We start from the raw sequence: 19,118 nt of genomic DNA on the forward strand, positions 1-19,118 counted from the left end.
GAATTAGGGAGTTATTGTCTTTCTACCATTCAGTTATACTTCAGATGTATCTGCCCATACATCACTATGTCTCACTCTTAGAAAACACAGGAGAATTATAGCCACTTTGTCCACTGAGAATGCCATTCTCTGTCCTCTGGTGTGTTAATTCCAATCATATAAAGAAAATAAATCACTCCAGCTGACTGAACCTCCCCTTCAACTTTGATTTCATCTTTCCCACATCATTTGGAAACCCCTTAATCCTGCTTTTCAATTCATACCACCAAAACAGAAAGGACCATGTATAAAAGCACAATAGTATACCAAGACAGGACGAAGAGAAAAACAGATCCCATTTGCACTTGAACCTCTTTGACCTCTGGAAAATAGGGAGGGTATATAAAATGTACAGGGTCTGTCAACACCGGTTCCACCAATCTCTTCCTCATTCAGTCTCAGAATTCACAAGTGTTCCTGTTTATTCGCTCTGTCATAAACACAGGTGTCCCGAAGACGGTAAATGTCAAGTATGAAGAGCATCATAAATGAGATTTGTTGTGACGAAGCAGCTACTCTCAGTCTATCTGAGACAATACAGACTTCTAGATTGCACTTTGAGCATAACATCAACAATTAGCATGTAAGGTACACAATTCGACCGTGGAGTCAGTGATTGAAATTCAGCAAATTGCTTGTGTCCTAGTCATTTTGGGCTTCTAGAATAGAACACCATAGCCTGGGTAGCCAATGCACAACAGAAATTTATTTCTCACGGTTCTGGAGGAGGGAAAGTTCAAGATCAAGGTGCCCGCAAATTGAGTGGCTGGTGAGAGCCTGCTTCGTGTTTCACAGATGACTCTCTTTTGCTCACATGGCTGAAGGGGCAAAGGAGTTCTCTGGAATCTTTTTCATAAGGGCACTAATCCTCTATGGGAGCCCTCGTGAACAAATCACTTCACAAAGGTCCCCCTCCAAACACTATCACAGTGAGGATTAGGTTTCAGCGTATGAAATTCGGGGAGACCCATACATTCACTCTATTGAACTCAGAGTTAACTTCTTCTTAAAGAAGAAAAGTGCTCCTTTATTACATAAGTTTTAAATCACCCCATGTCATCCCTACCAAGACGTATATGAGTATGTTGTTGTTGGTGCTAAGTAGGTGATTGTTTCTTGCAATGATTATGTTGAGTTTCTTGACTGCCAATGCTTAGTATATTTCTTGTTTCTGGATTTACCTTTTCCTTCTTCTACCTTACCATGCACAAGTCAAATTTCCTACAAACTATCAATAAGTCTCTGAAAAATAATACCATGATCCATCCTTGACGTTAACGGTTATGTTAATATTCCCGGCTTATCCCACACCTAACTGCTCAGATAGCTTGACTTGGTCAACAGAAATGGAGGCCTGAGACAGTTCGTGCCTCGTCACCAGAGGACTTGCATTCCTGACATACTGTATGAGGTGAGGGCTATTTCCCTCTTGCCTAACATGATGGACGATACTAATTCCTAAGGACAAGTCGAAAAAATATCAGAGGGTATTTTTCTTTCTCTGTATCGCACTTAATTTTTTAAAAACGTACTGGATAGCCAGAATCTGTGGCTCATGTGTATTCTGCTTTCTGAATTCATTGCTATGGAAAATGGGGCTGAAATGACGTAAGGCAAAACACATTTTGAAATGTCAAACTTTTGCTATGAGCCTTTTAGCCACCTTTTTTTGCCAACTGGATCATTTATAGAACATCTTATTGTCTGCTTCCCAAATCTGGTCATAAAAAAGTAATAGAGTATTGTCTTTTTTGCCCTTTGCATTGTGAGGTTATCTAATTTCCATTCCCAGTTGTACGTCATGCCTGCTCTTTTTTTTTTTTTTTTTTTGTCTTTAAAACAAATCAGTTGCCTAGAGCCAAATATACAGCGCTTTGAACATGACAATGAAACTATTTTTAATTTCTCCTTTCGTTTTAATTATGCTGCTGGTATTCTTTCGTAGGTACAACTTGCAATATTCTTGCTGCCACCTACAGGCCCCCCTTTGTACCACCTGTGACGTCGGGGTATTTACCTGTTTATCTTGAAATAGAGATCTCACTTCATTTCTAATCATTATTTGTCAGCATGGATATGAGTGTGTTGGAAACGTATTTTTTTTAAAAACAATACCTATTGTTTAAAAAAGCAATTTACTTATTTCATGAGCATAATAATATCTGCAAGATCCTCAGAAAGCCAGTAAATAAGGCAATCTCTGCAAATATAAAGAATTCACTTGGGACACTAGAAGAGAAATCCTACACAAATGTGTTCTTAATCGTTTCTATAAGTAATAAAAGCAGCGTGTTTATGAAAAATCTAAATACATTATTGATCAAAGCGATTTTCACAGTTTAAAATTCATAGCTATGGAAACAGCTGATGCGAAAAGGAAGGTTAAGAGAAAAAAACACCTAATTCTGTTAAAGAATAATTTTGTCTCATCATGACAACTCACTGAGCTGAGCTAATTCTGAAATAACAGCACAGAAAGAAAAGCAGAAATGAAGGGGGAGCAGCTATTCAGAGGCCACTCAATGCAAAGGCACAAAGAGAAACAATGAAAAAAAGTACAATCGCATCCCAGCACACTCTTGTGAATCTTCATTTCCTTACAGTAGGGAGAGCTCAGCACTTGTGGGACCAAATGAATGTTCTCTGTTTGGGAAGTTGGCCTCAAAGGAGAGAAGTGGGTTAATCGTGGAATATGCCAGTGCTCTTTAAATAATGCCTGTTGATCTCCCATTAACTTAGACCTTCTTACTATTTCTTGTTCAATAGACACACGTCTTAGAGTAAAAGTCACGACTCAAAATGTGATGTGGAGCTGTGTGCCACTTTCTCAGTCTTTAACATGACATTCCCCTGGGCCTAAAAACGCAGAATTTGAAACTCTTTTACATAGTCCAAGGCAGAGAGTGGGAGAGTGGGAGAAGGGACTTGTATTTCTGTGGATAATCCATTTAACCTCTCTGTGCCATCTTTGATTTGTTGATTGAAGAAACTAGCACTCACTAAGTGCCTACTGTGTTCCAGGTCATGTGCTTGGTACTAAGGATTAGAGACAAATATGTCATGGCCTTCACTTTAAGGAGAATATTTTCTTAGGGATGACAGAAGAAAGTGTGATACAGTGTGATAGGACTAGTGTAGAGGTAAGAACTGGCCAAATGGCGGTGCAAAAGAAGGAGATTACTCCTCTGCTGGGAAAAAGCCTGGAAGGCAAAGGGATAGGGAAGAAAGATAAAGATGCCAGGAAGAGACATCTTCCTTGCTTTGTCCGGTCCCTTCAGTTTTTCTTTTCCTCACCTTTTGTTTCTAGCCTATTAGAGAATTTTAAAAATCAAATTAAAATCTGTAGTATAGTCTTGACAATATCAACTAGGACCCAGGGCTCAGCACTTTAATTCCCATATAGGAGCTTCCCATATAGAAGCTTCCAATTAATAATTCATTATCAATGTTCTCTCCAGTCCCATTGCTTACAATGACAATGCTACAGAAAAGTACAGTACATCCAACCTTCCCCATCACACTTTCTTGCGTGAGAGTGAGAAAGAAAGAGATCTGATCAGCACTATAAAATTGTTAAATGGGCGTTGCCTGAATGGACATGACCGTTATTGATTCCTCACATTCTTGCCCAAATACTAGATCCTGCTGGGTGTTTTTTTGGTTTTTGTTTGTTTGTTTGTTTGTTTTCCATTTGTATTTTTCTCCTCTACTTTTAAAATTTTATCAATGTTGAAATTAAATATAAACTACTTTTATAACATTTCAGTTTCAGAAAACTAAACTTCTTTCATATAAAATAGAAACGATGAAAAACATTTTATTTTAATAATCATGTTCTCAGAAACTTCAGTACACCTTAACCATATGAGATCCTGTAAATAGGTATAATTTTTTATTACATTTCTTCTCCACAAGGAATCTTCCAGTGCATAGTGAGAAAAGAAAAAAAAATTATAGAAGTATACATAAAAGCATGTAAGTTTAGTACTTGGAAATTTTGAAATTGATGAAGCCTATCATTAATATCTATCTCTAAATTCCCTTTTTGTACTATTTCCCAATATCCTCGGAGTAAATTCTCTCTCATCACTATGCATGACAATCTCCAGACGAGCAAATAACAATGTTGCTTAAAACTCTCAGTCTCTCTCACTGTGAGGGAGGAAATTGATCAATATGATGGAAGCTTGAATAGGCTATACTCGCTAGCAGTATATGAGTTTCAACTGAACCAGCCAGAGAACACACTGTTCACACCAATGGAATAAAAGCTCCTGGTGGAACTTCATGCACAATAGGGAACCACTTGCAAAGAAGGAGACATTTAGCAATCCTTAAATCACCCAGGGCATTGTTTTACTGCCTACTCCATATACATGCAATGCCCGATCTGAAAACATAGGATGAAACCATAGAATTTATAATGTAGAATATGAAGCAAAGGGGTTTAGGGAATAAACATATCAATGAATCCTCAAATAGTATGGAAAAGCTCTCTGAGAAAAAAAGAGCTCTGAATAGATCTTTAAGAAGGGATATGATTTGGACAATCTGAGAAATCAGTTGGGAAAAAAGAAAGGACATCCAGGTAGAGGAAGAGCAAACACAAAAAATTGGCATGGCATGTATGGGGACAATTGGCTTTTCAGGAATAATTAAAATTAAAACGTTTTTAACTTCACCAGTAGTTTTTGTTAGTTCTAGATGAATTTCAGAATACTCAATATAGATTGACTACTTTTAGATAAGATAAAAAAGGGAAAAAAATTAACTAAATGTTTCTTTATTTAAGAAATCTACCTAAAATACCAAATGGACATAAATACTTATGATATTTGATCATTGTCATGATTGTCTCCAAGTACAGTATTTGATTTACTGAAATAAAGTTTATGAACCAGATTTGCCTTTGAATTATTAAAGTCTAATTCCAAAGTGGGATTTTAATTAAGAATAAAAAATGGGGAGTATTTAAAAGAATTCTAGTGAGTTCCTCCACAGACAAGAGAAAATAGAAAATAGATATAGTATGAACTTTCCTTAAAATTACCCAGGTCCACTGATTTCTGACTTAGATCAGTATACTCAGATCGGATTCTGAGAATTCTTAGTCAAGCATATTTCATTAGAAATAATATTTATAGTTGAAATAATATAAAATATTAAATATACAAAAGGTTTTTTTTGTTTTTTTCTAACATATCTAGTCAGATTTTATAGTTTATTTTTGTTTGTTTGTTTTATATTGATATAAATATCAAAGTCTATGATTTTTCCTCTAGCTCTGATTTAACTGTCCCATTGATTGTTGCATTGTTGTTTTCTGGAAATTCTGAAATTTATGGTTTTTGTTTTCATCTTTAATCCAAGAGTATTTGAGAAAGTTTTTATTTAACCCTACGTATTTTATATCTTGTTATGATGTCTAGTTGATTTTTAGATGTACAGTGGCTTTTTTTTATAGTCTAGAAAAGTAGTTTTAAATATCACACAGGCATGTGTTTAATTTCTAAAGTAATGTGTTCCATATATATCTTCTTGCTTGTGTTGTTAAGGAATACCATATTCTTAAGTGTGTTTTTGTCCATTTGCTCAATGTAGGTCTGAGAGTCATGACTAGAAATCTCTGACTATATTAAGTCTATTTCACTATCTCCCATAATTTTTGATGCATGAAATTAACTGCTATGCTACTTGGTACATAGGTGTTCATAACTGTTACATTTACTATAAATCATACTACCTAGCATTATAAACTGCTCTTCTTTGTGTCAGATAATGTTCTTTGACCTAAATTCTGCCTTATCTGAAGTTCACAACAAGACCCATGCTTTCTCTGTGTTTACAGTGACCTGGTATAGCTTCACCATACTTACCTTCTTATTTATTTATTTGGTTCTTCTGAGTCACCTGTTTTAAGTGTCTCATTCAAATTAGAGTTGAGTTTTATTTTGTAACTCTACATACAAATCCTTTTCCTTTAAATAAGTGATTTAGGCTCATTTATATTTATATTTATTAATAGAACAGGAATGTCCTTTTAATTTCATATTTTTGTTGTTTTTTTTCTGTTTATATTTATACATGAAGTATGTTTTCTTTGTATTTTATGTCATTATGTTTACATTTATAAAGGTTAATATTAAAGATTACAGTGCTTATCATTAGCTTATATTTTTATGCAATACTTTCCCCCTTATTTTAAAACAGCATCACCTCTTAATTAAAATATTAAGAAAGAAATCATCTCTTAATTAAAATATTCCCTTGGTTAAATATCTTTGTAGTACTTAAACTGGAAGAAAAATTTGATTGTATTTAAATATCTTGGCTCACTCTTTCTGAAATATATTGTAGATTGCTTCAGTGTTTTCTGGTATTGAATGTTACTATCAAAGTCTGTTGGATATTTTATTTTATTTTTCTTAAAACAATAATGACCATAAATTTTTGTCCAGCCTGCATTTTGAGAGTGAAAGAGGCCACTATTTATGTTGATTTATGTTTATGGAACAACAGGCATAAACTGGGATTATCCCAGGGCAACGGGACCATATGGTCTCCCCACCTGTACATGACAACGTGATATTTGGGGGAGTTTAAAATAGCATTTCTTGTCTCATCATCTTATCTATAATATTTTTTTATCTTACCTACATGACATTTATCTTTCTTCTACACAAGATTTTTTTCTTTCTTTCATTTACCTAAATTATGTTTCAGTGTTGACAATTCTGAAAAAATTTCCTCTTAATGACTTTTCAATATGTCGTTTCTTCTTACAGTTGAGAAAAGTTTCTTTAATTTATACTTTTAAATATTTGTAATAACTGTTATTGCCTTTCTGTTGTTGTTCATTTTCTTCATTGTCTTTTGCTTGTATTGTATGTCCATTATTTTCCCCTCTAATATCTCTACTTCTCATTCATTTTGTTTATTTTTTTCATTTCTATCTTTATTGTTTACATGGTGTATTATTAATTCATGGTTCCCAATTAGCCATACTTCCCAATATCCACACCTTCTTAGTCCCCTCCTATATTGACTCTTGATTTAGCTATATGACTTGTTTTGGCCTACAGGACATCAGCAAATGTGACAAATGTAACAGTTTGATAAACATTTGCATATGGGAGCTTGCACTGTTGAAATGATAACATCACTATGTGAAGAAGCCTAGTTTCAACTTCTAACAATGAAAGAGCACATGTAGACAAGCTTAGACATCCGAGCTTAACACAGCTTCCTGCCAATTCAAAAGCGAAATTCAGCCATGTGAGGGAGCCCAGCTGAAACTCACATGTGTTACTGGGCACAGCCAACCCACAGAATCATGAGCAACATTAAATCATTGTTTTAAGCCCTCAAATGTGGGTTTTTTTTTTTTTTATTATGCATTGTTAAATAACTGATAGAGAAATGGTTGCCTAGAAGTGTGGTGTGACTGTGACAAAACCCAAAACATGTAGCATTGGCTTTAGAACTGGGCAGCAGACGGAGGCTTGAGAAGTGCGAGGAGTCTATTGGCAAGGGCCGAAGGAACGGCAAAGAAATGCTGGCAGAGGCTTGAAAGGAGTTGAGGAAAACATTAGTGGCAGGAAAAATGGCAGCCCACATTTCATAACAGCAAAACCTTTGGCAAACCTGTCAGGTGCCAGTACACAAAAGACAAACTTGTACCAGATAAACTCGTATATCCGGCTAAGGAGGCTTCTTGGCAGAATGGTACAAATGCCAATTGGCTTCTTTTGGGCACATGGTGAGGCATAGGGAGAGGGAGATAAGCGAGGGAGAGAATTATTTAGTCTGGAAGTGGAATTTAGACATGAAGAAGAGGCAGTACTTTCTAGGTTGGAAAATAAAACAACTTCACTTTTCCAGACTTTCCAGTTGGCAACTCTCAGTATAATAAATGGCGTCTGGGTAAAGATCAAATCAAGGATATGGATGTAAAACCCCCATTTAGACCACAGAAAGATTTAAAGTGACCCTTAGTGGACACCCTTAGCTAAACAAAAGGGCTTCTTGGAATTTAAAACACATTATCCCACAGCATTCTGAGACACCCAAATTAGAGCGAGGTCTGTCTTAAAAGGGTTATGGATGTGAACTTGAGGCATGGATTGCCTGCCAGCCATAGTCACAGGAAATCATTCGAATTTTTAAGGTAGTAGTATCAGCTTGAATTAAAAAGGAGAGAGTTTAAAATGAAAAGACCCCTCTGGGTGTCCACCTTCTACATGGAGAAATTATACTGATAAAAGAACTGAGCCAAGAGCCCACAGGACAGAGCCAAGGGTCATAGACAAACATGGGTTAGGAAACCATTCCAAGAGGTCAGAATAAGACCTTAATCCTGGAACCTCCCCTTCCCTTAAGTAAGGATTCCTGACAACATCCACTCAACCCAATTTCAGAATTAGTATGGACTAGTGATGGCTAGACGCTTCCGAGTCTTCCCCCTTTAAGTGGGAGTGTCTCTTGTGCTTATACTGCTCCTGTCTTACTGTTCTATGTTAGGTCTGTGGGGGAAGGTGAGACAGATAGCTTGTCTTTTTTTCTTGGGTCTCTAGATTGACAGGAGCTACATCCAAGCTCTGAACACCTAAGGAGCCTTTTCTGTATCCAGACCCAATACTCAAAATCATAGCCTTTGAAACTAAATGGACTTCAACATGATTCATCGGGGCCAGGTAACAAACTGGCCCCTAGCAGTGTTTATTGTTACATTAATGGTCTTTGGTGAATCACAATTTCCTCCATTTCACTGTGTAGGCTCCTTCCACCTTGACTCTGTGCTTGGCCATATGTTTTTTTGTTTTTGTTTTGCTTTGATGTAATTTGCCACCGGGTCACCAGAAAATATAACATAAGCAGAGGATTAATAAATACTTGCATATTTGGAATTTCCCATTTTGAATGTTGCCATTTCCATTTCAAGAAGCCTGGTCTAGACTCATCGACGGTGAAAACCCACAGTGAGAGAGTGGTCCAATTATACCAACCATCCCAGTTGACCCCAGACACCAGACAACCCACCCCCTGAATGTAGATACATGAGGAGCCCAGGCAAGACCAGAATTGCTCAGCCAACCAAGAAAGTCAGAAGAAAAAAATACATAATCATTATTTGGGAACTCTAAGATTTGAGATGGTTTATCAGAGAATAAAAGAATGACAGAATTCCTTATTGCAATTCCCATCTCCCTTTGGCTCCTTGAAATATAATTTCATTTCTTAAACAGTTTTGTCATTTTCTGTTTTGAGTGTTTTCTATATTCTTCCAGTATTAATTTCATCTATTTCTATTATTTAGCCTTTACCTCAAGCCTTCCTTCCCTGAGTTCTTTATTTCTGCTGAGTAACTTCCTTCATAGTAACAATGGCTGTATTTGATATTTTTTTAATTCTTGTTGGAATACTGAATAACACATTAATTTCTGCTGTCTGGCTACAGTTTACTCTGAAGTTTTGTTTTGTTTTGTGGAGAAGCTTCTATTGCTATTTTGAGCGTTCTTCCTGTACCATATTTGTATTGCTGTTAAACAGGTTCCTTTAATTTAAAATACCAATGAGTAGAATTTTCACTGAGCTAGCTATTTTTAAGAGATGAGGGATTATGCAGGGAAGGGAAAGGTCATCCATATTGGCTGCTATAGCAATAAACCATTTTTTTTAAAGAGGTGCTTCTTTGCAATTACTTCTTCTTTGTACCTGAAAAGCTAACTTTTTAAAGACTTCTATCAATCCTATGATTTACTTATTTTTTTAATTTCATCATTAAAAGACACAGCCTCTGAATTTTAAGTGATCATTGTGTTATAGTATTTATATACAGAGGGTGTCAAAAAATGTGTACACATTTTAAAAAAGTAAAAACCTGTATTAAAATTGTAATACTCAATATATACCAATGACAAAAAAACGAATATAAGTCATGTTTGACTTCTGCAATTACGTGAGGTACTCAAAGTGGTTACCATCTGCATAATTTTAATACAATTTATCCTCTTCTTAAAATGTGTACTGGTATACACTTTTTTGGCACTTTCTGTATTATTCATTGGTTGTATGAGATCTTCCATTTTGTGCAGCACTTAAGCCTAGTTTGTTTGATTTCAGCCCTTCTTATAGTAGTTTCCATTTAGGGTAGGGTCCTCTTTCTAGAAGTAAATAATTTCTCAAAATACCTTCTTTATTCTTTCTGTTCTCCTTTGCTCCACCAGCTTCCTTTTCTTCAAGAACCGTATGCTGTGACTCTGTTGGTCCCAGTGATTCTAAAAGTATTTATCAATAACTTGGAGTTTAATAGTTTTCCAGAAAACTTGTAATTTCACTGAATCTGAGAGTTTGGTTTTTGTTTATTTTCATTTTCTATGGATTTGTAGAGTTTTCAAGAGAATTGAGAAATGGACTAGACCACCGTCATGTTCTTAGAAGCCCTCTCTTTGTGGCTTGTTTTTGGCATTAAAATGAAATTCAACATAATAACCATTCATTGATAATCTACTGTATTTCAGAGCATGTGCTAAGCTTTGCATCAGATAGCAAAATAATGGCCAGTCAAAGCAACCAGGACTTGAGTCCAGGACTAAAACTTGACAGAAGCACATACGTATATTTCTCAATAAGTGCAATGCCAGTTAGTTGAAAGATTCTCAATCCTTAGGTGTCCATAAACTGGTAAACATAATTTTATTTAATTTAGTTCATGTGATTTTGAAAATATTTTATAAGAAAAGACTTCCACCAGTGTAAAATTGTGCTATTGATGAATATTTTACTTTAAACAATGTAAGTCATAAAATTATACTTCCATGATTACAGAACATAGAATTACATCATTGTCTTGTTTTGAGGTGTAGTATATTTTCCCATTGTTAGAAATTAATGAAAACGTACCTTATCATTAACACTGCGGTCATTATCTTTGTTAATAACATGTATGCCTTCCTTAGGAAGATTATGCGTTCCTCATCTTTAATCAGAATCTTAGTGTGCTGGGACATAAAACTGATGGTAGTTTTCACAAGGCAAGTTTTCAGTAGAGGAAACCTGAAACCTACTTTACATTCTTCCATCCAAAAGAGAGAGCAAACAACTTACATCTTGTCTATGAGCTCAAACCTGGATTTTAAGGACTCAACACTTACTGGAACTCAAATTGATCCAACACAAATGTTTTATTTTAAAATATCCTATTAGATTTCTTATCACATTGTCAAGCTAAACACTTGAATAAAGAGGTTTACTGCAACTGAATGCCTTAGAAATTTTGGAGTTGGTTTTTACTTTGGTCAGAATGAAGAGAGCTGAGTCGGTACTTCCGTCAGTATTCAGAATCAGTGACATCTTTCTAAAACTGTGTAGTAAGGAATGGAAGATTAGCAGACAAACCCCATTATCAGCACACAATGGGACAAAACTATGAATAATTCTCAAAGCAGTAAGTTTCTAGTTTTCATCTATTTAGGGCCTTTTTGAAAAACAAATAAGTTGTTGAGATGTCTGAATTATGGAAAATATTCTTAGCCAACAAAACTTCTATTGGCAGAAAAATTGCACTATTTTGGGCACATAGGGAACAACTTTAATTCTTGACAGCAGTGTAGTTTTATTGTGTTGGCGAAAAAAGGAGCTACATAATTCACGTTGGCTCTTTGCTTCCTATATGGGTATTTAGTGTCTGCATAATTTCTGCCATAATTCTGGAAGAATTGGCCCCTTAGGCCCTGAAGGTTAATTAACTTTATGAGAGCCTTAAATTCCTACCTATACAAAGTATTTTATCCAAAAAAAGGTCAAAATATAATATTGTTACTCTCTTTTCCAGAGTAATTTTATTGGATTTCTAGAAAAGAAAATACGTTTAGAGTACTTCATTGAATTTTAGTAATTTTTTTCACTTTTTTTTTTTTTTTTGAGATTGAAGTGAATGCCCATTCTCAGAACACTTATCAAAGAAGAATTTATTCATAGAATTCTTGGAAGATATTTTTGGACATATGAATGAAGCAAATCTTCTGAATCAAGGCCTGGGATTAACTATTTTAAATGGCACTAAAACTTTGTGAGGAATTTTGGATAAACTGCCATTTTAGAAGCAGAGTTTGAATGCAAACAGCTTTGCAAACTTTCCAATATTGGAGGAAGAACTTCTAAAGACTGGAGTCTTGACTAACTGAGAATGCCAATTTTTCTGCAGTCAAAAATCTGCATAAACATTTTGTAATTTTTAATGTGAACTCTGCTCAAGAAGCTTTAAATTCCTTTTACTATCAAATATCGCAAAATTTACAGTGTTAATAGCTTCAAAATATTTAACTCTTTTTCATTTAACTCTTTAGGCCTTTGGAAATTATTTTGTTATATTACATGAGGAGAGAATCTAATTTTCTTCTACATACTAAATGTTCTTTATTTCATTTGTTGTGTGTAATCCTTTCTCTGTTTTCAGAGGCTTCTTTTAAAAATTGCATGTCAAGTTATTATATGGTAACGATACGCCTGTCAACTTTTTTTTTTTTTCATGAAAGAACAGGAAGAAAGAAGAAAGAATGAAAGCAAAGAAGAGAGGAAGGAAGGAAAGGAAGAAGAAAGATGAAAATATAAGCATTTTGCTAAGTAATTTTACATAAACTATACATATATATGTATATATATAAGTATATAAATATATACATATATATGTATGTTATTCGTTTATTTTTTTAACCTTTATTTATTTTAAGTGTGTTTTTCCAGTAGCCATTAGCTCCAAGTCAAGTAGTTGTTTCAATCTAGTTGTGGAGGGCGCAGCTCACAGTGGCCCATGTGGGGATCGAACCTGCAACCTTGTTGTTAAGAGCCCCGTGCTCTAACCAACTGAGCTAACTGGTGGCCCCTATAAGTTATTCTTAAGTTATCTCAATGTATCATACTTTTATGCACATGTTTTACAAATTAGGAAAATGATCTTCAGAAAAATTAGTAGCTGATACTTTAGGCAGATATATGTAGGAAGACTTGCCCAATAATTGATTATGAAGAACTAAACCAAGATGGTAGACCACTAGGTATAACCTTACATATACATATCTACATTTCCTGAGGTTTAACATGCACATTGAAATTTTCTAGAAATGAAGATATATATGAGATTTCATTAACTCAAGTATCTAACATAGTGGCAGGTCCATTGTTAACATTATGTTAAACTATTCTAACTTAGCCCGTCCTCCTCCTGGCCCTGTTGCTACCAGTGTACTATTGGTTGTATGGCTCACAGAGACACCAAGTGACACACACATTGATGCTGCTATACTTCATTTACCCCAGATGTAACATTCAGGGATTTAGATTGAAATTTTGGGGGATGCTATGATATGCCAGTCTTTCAAATAAATACAGTCCTGCTGATGGCATATATTTAATGTAAATCCAAGTGATATTTTAAAAATTATATAATTTTCTTTAAATCAATTAAAATGTTTGTTGAAAAATGTTGTTGTTTAAAAAGACTTTTGAATTAAATCTTTGATATTTCTCTAATGGCTCCTTACGTATTGTCAATTATAATCGTTCCCCAAACTGCTACATTCCTCATAGAGATTCAAATAGTCCTCTGGTAAGGTTTTCCCAAATCTGTCAGTGTTTCGCAGTCCCTGTGCCCTCTTACACTACTTTGTCCATTATTACCACACTTAGTACAGTGAAAAGTGACTGCACATCAGCACATGTGCTTTCACCACTAGACCTTGGATCCCTTGAGCTCATTGCATGGGTTTTATCTCTATATCTCACAATCTAAGAAGGGTCTGATAGAGCATAAGATAATAATAAACAAAAATAAAAACTATAAGATAAAACTAAATATATATCACTAATATTTTAATATGCTTTAGTCTTTCATATACATATATACTCCATCAAAACATTGGTTTTACTATATATTATGTTTAACATATTTGTAAACAACAGCATACTTTTGAAAATATTTCACAAAAATAATTATTCAACAACAGAAATATTTTTATTTGTAATTATGGACATTTAAAACCTATACAAAATTAGAGACAATAGCATCTTAAATTCCTACGTACCTTCGACCCGACTCAATAATTATCAACTTTTGGCAATTTATGTTTTACCTATATCCCGATTCACTTTCCCACTTTCCAATAACATTGGGTTATTTTAAAGCAGATTCCAGGTATCATATTATTTCATTGGTGAATATTTTAGTACATGCCTCTAAAAAATGAACACTTCTTTAAAAAGGTACGATGCTGCTAGGACCCAAAATTATTTTAAATAATTCTTAATATAATCAAACATCTTGTCAGTGTACAAATTTCCCTGATTGTCTCTTAAGTGGTTCTTTTACAGTTGGTTTGTCAAATCAGTGACCAATGTCTTCATAATGAATTTGGCTGATTTGTTTCTTAAGTCTAATAGCTATCCAATATAATTTTATTTTCTCCTTGCCATTATTTTATAGTAGCATTTCAACACCTTCATCCTATTCCATTGAATAAATATAACATAATTTATTCAGTTCTCTATTATTGAGCATTTAGCTTATTTCTAATTTTTCTCCTATTAAACAATGTTCCAATGAATATGCATACAGATAAATCTTTGAGCACACCTAGAATTATCCTATTAGGATTAATTCTTACAAGTGGAATGCCTCGTGGATTTTTTTAAGCCTTTGATACAGCTTGTCAAATTACTCTTCAAAATGATTGAACTACTTTACACTCACACAAGCAGTATGAGCATATCGGTGCCCCCACACCCTCATCAACACTGCATAATACCTTTATTTAAAATATTTGCCAATTTGATAGACCAGAAAGATATCTTGCTGTTTTAATTTGCATTTTTCATTTTTTCTGGATTAATAGTAAGAAAGAATCCCTGAATCCTTATTCAGCACTTACTGTGGCCACAAAACTACTTTCTGTTACATCTACCAAGGAGCTATAAGTTCAAAGAGGAAGGCCAGAAAAATGCAGATTTTTATTACTCGATTTAAGCAGAAATTCTGGCCCTGGTGAGTCTATAAATTGCAAAAAATACTTATTTTTTCTTAGTTTTGAGGTAAGTTTAGTGCTTTGAAAAATGTAGTATTTCCCTCACACACTCTCACTAGACTGGTGACACTTCCCAGTTGGGACACAGCTCCATGTCTATTGTACTGTGTCAGGCACACCGATCAAAAGTGCATGGTCCCTAAAGATCCTTTAATGTCTTTGTCACACACATATAGACATAATAACTCCACATACCATGTAGTAACCTTGGCATTTTCCTGTCCAGCATCAAAGCTCTTCCTTCCCTGGGGTAGAATTCCTGGGAAGTGGGAGATGAGGCATGGTGGTGATCACGGGGTAGGAAGGAACTGACTTCCCCTAGAATACAGGATGCGCAGCCAAAATAAACTTTTTTCTATATGATTTTTGGTCATTAGAGTGTATCTTTTATGAATCACCTATTCATTTTCCTTGTCAATCAAAGAGTGATGAACAAATGAAAGAATGAGTGATCACGTTTTGGGTATAATCTTTCAACCAGTTACAAATCAACCAAATTGCACTGTCTTTTGGTCCATATTTCATTTTCTTGTCAACTTTTATTGCAGGAACTATCCAGTCTGGTAGCCATCTATTTTAAAGCAGGCTTTTATGTCTAACTTCTTTCTCAGAATTCTTCAAAGTAACTTAAATCGTCAGGGTCTTATCTCTATGTACCCTTTAAACGAGGCCAGTCAAGATCCCACTGGTCTAAAAAACAATGGATCAAAGATAACAGAATTATTGATTGTGGGTTTGCTTCTTTCAATTTGGTGTGATGAAGAGGGTACTTCCTTTCTGAGAATAACCTAACCGTGTGCCCTGCATTTTTATTCAATTCCTTTTCCCTCATCCAGGCCCTTCCTCCACCAGTCACCTCCTCTCTCTTAGGTCATCAATCTTACTCTGAGAAGAACTGCGGTAACAAAACACTTTATCCCAACTTTTCACAATTGACTTAAATATGAATTTCTTTTTTTGGTTTTTACAGTGCTTTATTAACGGGTCGGGGGTGTCGCACTGTGCAGAAAATATAGACTTGGAAAATTACAATGCACTGACATTTATTATCTGTACAAACTCATATTGTGCATTGTCAACATAATTAGATAGAAAGGTAGATATAGATAGATGATAGATAGACAGACAGACAGACAGACAGACAGAGAGACAGACAGACAGACAGACAGACAGACAGACAGATAGATAGATATGATTCTCTATGATCTCTAGAGCAGCATTTTCTAAGTGGTCCTCCAGGGAACCATAGAACTCTTAGATTGTTATTCAGCATCCTCAGATTATGTTTTTGCAGTCAAATACATTTTAGAAATGCTTTTTCCATTTGTACCACTTGAGATTCATAATACATATGAATATTACCATATTAAATCCTATAAGAAGTTTCGCATTACCTCATTTAACTGACGGTCTTCAAATTTACCTGACCACGGAATCAGGTTTTTTGTTTTGTTTTTTAGTGGAGTGCCCATAAATATTTTCTGCAGAATTTTTGGGGAAATCACTATGATAGAAAATAGGTAGAGGTATTTAGAATGGCATATCAGAAAATGCTCTAGACTGTATATCCTCTTGTCCATCTTTCCTTTCCTTTCCTATCGTTCTCTCCCAATCTCTCTACCTCTAATCCTAGAACACTAGCTTAATTAATATCAAAAGTCTTATGCCTCTTTGAACACAATGCACTTTCTAATACTCCCGAGTTTTTCTTGTGTCGTTCACTATCTCCAAAACATTTTTTTCTCAATTTCACCTGCAAATTCCCACATACGCATTATTTCTTAACATGCAGCTCATACAACAGCTATTACAAGACTTGTCAAGATTCTAAGTGTTATACACTTTTTCTTCTTGGCTACCCTAGAATTTTATTTGCCCCTTTATAATATTCTATCCGTACTATATTATCTATGTATCTGTCTGATTCCCTGTTTACTGTTTTCTCTTAGAGGTCAGGCACCTTAATTTATTCATTATTTTATACCTACCATCCAACAGTACCTGGCCTGTAGAAGGTATTCCATGTCTATTTTATAAGTTAATTCATTCACTTATCCAACAAGATTTTTTTCAATTAAGTTAGAGGGAGCATACATATCTTGTATACTGTTCTGACTGTGCATTTCTGTGCAATGTTTTCAGACTGCACTGTGCTGCTTTAACAGAAAACAAAAATAGTTTACTTGTTCCTTTTTGAAATGATGAAAAGCATTGCTGTCCAATTGTCTGGGTCATTCCGTTAATTTGGCCGTGACTGAGCCACAGAACCATGAACTCTCAGAATTAGAAGAGCCATTCAAGTCCGCTAGTTCTACCCCTATTATCTCTTCATTTATTGTGGAGCTCTTTATATTTTAAAGAAAATATTTTAAAATGCAAGTGTGACTATGCATGTTTACATTCATTGAAGTACATAAAAAGATCTACACATATAAAAACAAACTGCCAATCAGTCATAATTCATAAGACTCAAGGTGTCTTAAGGGTCATTGATGCTTTCTAGAAATTGCTCTTTATGTTCATGAAGAACAGAGATGCACTTCCTCCTGGGCTGTTAAGTACAGGTCTGTGTGGGGCATACTATCAGGTATGACTCTAGCATCAACGGCATCTGAACTTCTGTCCTTCTTAAAGTACCTCTAAAAGATCCCAGGGGAACCCTTCACCTGGCATCACAATGACATATAGAAGACACAAATGGGTATAATATGCTCATGAATAATGAAGAAAATTATTCACTGTGTGGTATTTTAGTCACCCTGTTATTAAGGACCAGGATATCTGACGAGTCACAAGGAAATCAAGTCTTCATTACACTACTTGAAACATACACTCCTCAACTATCATTATCAACTCAGATATTCAGAAACCTGAATCCCATCTAGAACCCTTCATTTGCAATGCTCCTATGTTTAGTTGTAAGCACTCTACTTGAAGAAATAAAATGCCATCTATTGTACAAATCATTTGCATTATATCTGGCTGGAATCAGCAACAAGAATCAACAAAAATTGCACAACGTTAGAGCAACTGACACTCATTCACTTGGGCATCATCCAAGTTATATAATTTCATATTAATGCTTCATTTAGAATAATACTAACAGCCAATCCCCACTGTTGATTTATATACATTCATCCATTTATCTGTTACTTCATTCCATCAATTATGTGATAAAATAGGTATCGAATACTTATTTTGGACATGGTGGTGTATGAGGCACATGTGGAGCTTATCAATGTAGTCCTTAAACTTCGGGAGCTTGAGGTTCTGCACAGGTCAAGTGCACATATGCTAGTAATTTACTGTGGAGAAAGCAAGTGTCTCAAGAGGCATATTCAAAGACAGAAAAAGTATCAAGCTTAGAGGACCTTAGTAGAACTGCTCTACGAAGTAATATGTACAATACAAACACTAATTGTATAAACATAAACAGTAATTAGCTATCTGTGCTGTTCAGTATGGCATCCACTAGCCACATGTGGCTAATAAGCACTTAAAGTGTGACTATTCTGAATTGAGATATGCTGCACATAAACGATACACACCTAATTTTGGAGACTTAGTATGAAAAATAACATGTAAAACATATCATTTATAAATTCACCTTGATTACTTGTTAAAATGATAACCTTGGGATGTATTGAATTAAATAACACATTACTAAAATTAATTTCACTTATTTCTCCTTACTTTTTTTCATGTGGCTAGCTGAAAATTTAAAATTAGACATGCATCTTACGCTAGTTTTATTTTTATTGACCATCAGTGGTAGAGATGATTTGTGCACACAGCAGATATTGTAGGTTGGCTCACACAACATCTATTCCTACCAGTTTCCTATATTGCAAAGGCTTAAACTGAAAAATCATTTCCCCCAAATCTCTTACAGTTATTGTTTTGGAGATGATTTCGTTTCATTAACTTGAAATATGAGCAGAAGGATCGAATCACAGACTAAGAAGGAAAGATACACATCACTTTGCTGGTCCAGATTGTGAG

Source organism: Rhinolophus hipposideros (genome assembly GCF_964194185.1).
Source record: "Rhinolophus hipposideros genome assembly, chromosome: 12".
Lineage (NCBI taxonomy): Eukaryota > Metazoa > Chordata > Mammalia > Chiroptera > Rhinolophidae > Rhinolophus > Rhinolophus hipposideros.